The following is a 5000-nucleotide window of genomic DNA, read 5'->3' on the forward strand; positions in this document are numbered from 1 at the left end:
CAGCCCCTGCCTTCCCCGGGCCCCTGGAACTCTGGCTGGGCAGGGGACACCCAGCGCTGCAGCCCCTGCCTTCCCCGGGCTCCTGGAACTCTGGCTGGGCATGAGAGGGCCAGCCCTGCAGCCCGTCCTTCCCCGGGCCCCTGGAACTCTGGCTGGGCAGGGGACACCCAGCGCCGCAGCCACTGCCTTCCCCGGGCCCCTGGAACTCTGGCTGGGCATGAGAGGGCCAGCGCTTCAGCCCGTCCTTCCCCGGGCACCTGGAACTCTGGCTGGGCAGGGGACACCCAGCGCTGAAGCCCCTGCCTTCCCCGGGCTCCTGGAACTCTGGCTGGGCAGGGGACACCCAGCCCTGCAGCCCCTGCCTTCCCCGGGCTCCTGGAACTCTGGCTGGGCAGGGGACACCCAGTGCTGCAGCCCGTCCTTCCCCCAGGCTCCTGGAACTCTGGCTGGGCGTGAGGCAGCTCAGAGCTGGCCGAAGCAGAGCATTGCGATTTTTGCACTAAGTGTCAACCTCTCCTGTCTCCTCTGCCGGGACATGCCTGGGAAGCGTAGCATTAGAGCGCCGTGCGGGGGGCCCAAGAGGCCGGCGATCCACTCCTCCCTGCCCAGCTCGTGGAACTGCCGTCGGTAGGGGCGAGGCAAATCCGTTCTCATCGGGACTTCCAGAGAGGGCCCCCGGCCTAGGGGCCCCTGCGGAGTACCCCCCGTGCCAAGCAAGTAGACACCTGGCAGGTGGCGGCGATACTTTGCGCGTTTCTTTCTGGAACTCTGGCTGGGCAGGGGACACCCAGCGCTGCAGCCCCTGCCTTCCCCGGGCTCCTGGAACTCTGGCTGGGCAGGGGACACCCAGCGCTGCAGCCCCTGCCTTCCCCGGGCCCCTGGAACTCTGGCTGGGCATGAGAGGGCAAGCCCTGCAGCCCGTCCTTCCCCGGGCCCCTGGAACTCTGGCTGGGCAGGGGACACCCAGCGCTGCAGCCCCTGCCTTCCCCGGGCTCCTGGAACTCTGGCTGGGCAGGGGACACCCAGCGCTGCAGCCCCTGCCTTCCCCGGGCTCCTGGAACTCTGGCTGGGCAGGGGACACCCAGCGCTGCAGCCCCTGCCTTCCCCGGGCCCCTGGAACTCTGGCTGGGCAGGGGACACCCAGCGCTGCAGCCCCTGTCTTCCCCGGGCTCCTGGAACTCTGGCTGGGCAGGGGACACCCAGCGCTGCAGCCCCTGCCTTCCCCGGGCTCCTGGAACTCTGGCTGGGCAGGGGACACCCAGCGCTGCAGCCCCTGCCTTCCCCGGGCTCCTGGAACTCTGGCTGGGCAGGGGACACCCAGCGCTGCAGCCCCTGCCTTCCCCGGGCCCCTGGAACTCTGGCTGGGCAGGGGACACCCAGCGCTGCAGCCCCTGTCTTCCCCGGGCTCCTGGAACTCTGGCTGGGCAGGGGACACCCAGCGCTGCAGCCCCTGCCTTCCCCGGGCTCCTGGAACTCTGGCTGGGCAGGGGACACCCAGCGCTGCAGCCCCTGCCTTCCCCGGGCTCCTGGAACTCTGGCTGGGCAGGGGACACCCAGCGCTGCAGCCCCTGTCTTCCCCGGGCTCCTGGAACTCTGGCTGGGCAGGGGACACCCAGCGCTGCAGCCCCTGCCTTCCCCGGGCTCCTGGAACTCTGGCTGGGCAGGGGACACCCAGCGCTGCAGCCCCTGCCTTCCCCGGGCTCCTGGAACTCTGGCTGGGCAGGGGACACCCAGCGCTGCAGCCCCTGTCTTCCCCGGGCTCCTGGAACTCTGGCTGGGCAGGGGACACCCAGCGCTGCAGCCCCTGCCTTCCCCGGGCTCCTGGAACTCTGGCTGGGCATGAGAGGGCCAGCCCTGCAGCCCGTCCTTCCCCGGGCTCCTGGAACTCTGGCTGGGCATGAGAGGGCCAGCCCTGCAGCCCGTCCTTCCCCGGGCTCCTGGAACTCTGGCTGGGCATGAGAGGGCCAGCCCTGCAGCCCGTCCTTCCCCGGGCTCCTGGAACTCTGGCTGGGCATGAGAGGGCCAGCCCTGCAGCCCGTCCTTCCCCGGGCTCCTGGAACTCTGGCTGGGCAGGGGACACCCAGCCCTGCAGCCCCTTGCCTTCCCCGGGCCCCTGGAACTCTGGCTGGGCATGAGAGGGCCAGCCCTGCAGCCCGTCCTTCCCCGGGCTCCTGGAACTCTGGCTGGGCATGAGAGGGCCAGCCCTGCAGCCCCTGTCTTCCCCGGGCTCCTGGAACTCTGGCTGGGCATGAGAGGGCCAGCCCTGCAGCCCGTCCTTCCCCGGGCTCCTGGAACTCTGGCTGGGCAGGGGACACCCAGCGCTGCAGCCCCTGCCTTCCCCGGGCTCCTGGAACTCTGGCTGGGCATGAGAGGGCCAGCCCTGCAGCCCGTCCTTCCCCGGGCTCCTGGAACTCTGGCTGGGCATGAGAGGGCCAGCCCTGCAGCCCGTCCTTCCCCGGGCTCCTGGAACTCTGGCTGGGCATGAGAGGGCCAGCCCTGCAGCCCGTCCTTCCCCGGGCCCCTGGAACTCTGGCTGGGCAGGGGACACCCAGCCCTGCAGCCCCTTGCCTTCCCCGGGCCCCTGGAACTCTGGCTGGGCATGAGAGGGCCAGCCCTGCAGCCCGTCCTTCCCCGGGCCCCTGGAACTCTGGCTGGGCAGGGGACGCCCAGCCCTGCAGCCCCTGCCTTCCCCGGGCCCCTGGAACTCTGGCTGGGCATGAGAGGGCCAGCCCTGCAGCCCGTCCTTCCCCGGGCCCCTGGAACTCTGGCTGGGCAGGGGACACCCAGCCCTGCAGCCCCTGCCTTCCCCGGGCCCCTGGAACTCTGGCTGGGCAGGGGACACCCAGCGCTGCAGCCCCTGCCTTCCCCGGGCTCCTGGAACTCTGGCTGGGCAGGGGACACCCAGCGCTGCAGCCCCTGCCTTCCCCGGGCTCCTGGAACTCTGGCTGGGCAGGGGACACCCAGCCCTGCAGCCCCTGCCTTCCCCGGGCTCCTGGAACTCTGGCTGGGCAGGGGACACCCAGCCCTGCCGCCCTACCTTCCCCAGGCTCCTGGAACTCTGGGCCGGGCGCCCGGAGTGACTTTGCCCCCTTCGGGACTTCCAGAGACGGCCGTCCTAAGTGGCCGCTCTCTACTATTCTGCCGGAACATGCCTGAAATAGGTAGCATGAGAGCGCCGTGCGGGGGGCCCTTCACCCAGGGCTGGCAGCTTCTCTCCCCAGGCTCCTGGAACTCTGGCCTGGGCGGCGCAGGCAGATTCGTCCTCATCGGGACTTCCAGGGAGGGCTTTCCGGCCAGGAGAAGCCCCCTGCCCGGGTCCCCCGGGCCCCCTTGGGACCGGGCAAGGGGCCCGGTCCCCGCTCCCTCGGTCTGGCCGCCCCCGCAGCGCCCCCCGCTGGCCAGGGAGGGAATTACCCCTCGATTCATTCATTTATTTATTTATTTCCTCGGTTACGTGCCCGCCGTTTCCCCGCCGTGCCCCCTTTCGCGGCGCCGTCGCCTGGGCGTCCGGTTTTTAGCCCGTGGAGGCAAACGGCGCCCCTCCGGAGCGCCCCCCGGTGGAGGAAAAATTTTTTTTTTCCCACATCGGACGCCCGGGATTGACGGGAGCCGCCGACCTCCCGGGCCCCCGGGCGGCCACCCCGCACGGCCCCGGGCCTGGGAGGGAGCCCCCGCCCGCCGCGCGGCGCCCCCCGGTGGCCAGAGAGGGGAATTACAGCTCGATTCATTTATTTATTTATTTATTTCCTCGGTTACGTGCCCGCCGTTTCCCCGCCGTGCCCCCTTTCGCGGCGCCGTCGCCTGGGCGTCCGGTTTTTAGCCCGTGGAGGCAAACGGCGCCCCTCCGGAGCGCCCCCCGGTGGAGGAAAAAAATTTTTTTTCCCACATCGGACGCCCGGGATTGACGGGAGCCGCCGACCTCCCGGGCCCCCGGGCGGCCACCCCGCACGGCCCCGGGCCTGGGAGGGAGCCCCCGCCCGCCGCGCGGCGCCCCCCGGTGGCCAGAGAGGGGAATTACAACTCGATTCATTTACTTCCTCGGTTACGTGCCCGCCGTTTCCCCGCCGTGCCCCCTTTCGCGGCGCCGTCGCCTGGGCGTCCGGTTCTTAGCCGGCGGAGGCCAACGGCGCCCCTCCGGAGCGCCCCCCGGTGGAGGAAAAAAATTTTTTCGGCACATTGGACGCCTGGGATTGACGGGAGCCGCCGGCCTCCCGGGCCCGCGGGCGGCCACTCTGCTGGGCCCTGGGCCTGGGAGGGCGCCCCCGCCCGGCTCGCGGCGCCCCCCGGTGGAGAGAGAGGGAACTACCTTCGAGTTTTCGGGCATTTCTCCGGCCGGTTGTTTGCCCCCCTCCGTCCGTTCTTTGCACCCTGGAGGTGTGGGGGAGTCCGGCCGCGCCCCTCCGGAGCGCCCCCCCGGTGGTAGAATTTTATATTACTTTTTTTTTTTTTTTTTTTTTTAAACTTTCCCCTTGTCTTTTTCTCTTTTGCCCCCTGTTTTTCGACACCCGGGACTTACCGGCTTCCCTTTGGCCTCCCACGTCCTTGGGCACCTGTCCAGCTGGGTAAAATGCCTTAACCTTCATGCCCCTGCCCCTCCAGAGCCTACCTGCAGCGCAGTGCGGTAGTTGCATGTAGCTGGAGCAGCCCAGCGGCTGGACCATCAAGCCCCAGGCGGGCGAACCATGAAGGCCTCCCTCAGGCAGCGGACAGCCAGGCCCCAGGAATCAGGCCCCGTGAAGCGGCCATCAGGCCCCCGGAGGAAGACCATTGAGCCTTGAGGACAACCGTTGAGCCCCGGGAGGAGACCGTTAAGCCCTGGGAAGCGACCATTAAGCCCCGGGAAGCGACCATTAAGCCCCGGGAAGCGACCATTAAGCCCCGGGAGGAGACCCTTAAGCCCCGGGAGGAGACCCTTAAGCCCCGGGAGGAGACCCTTAAGCCCCTGGAGGAGAGACCATCAAGCCCCGGGAGGAGACCCTTAAGCCCCGGGAGGACAGCCA

The sequence above is a fragment of the Xenopus tropicalis genome, chromosome 7, assembly GCF_000004195.4.
Source record: "Xenopus tropicalis strain Nigerian chromosome 7, UCB_Xtro_10.0, whole genome shotgun sequence".
In the NCBI taxonomy this organism is placed as follows: domain Eukaryota; kingdom Metazoa; phylum Chordata; class Amphibia; order Anura; family Pipidae; genus Xenopus; species Xenopus tropicalis.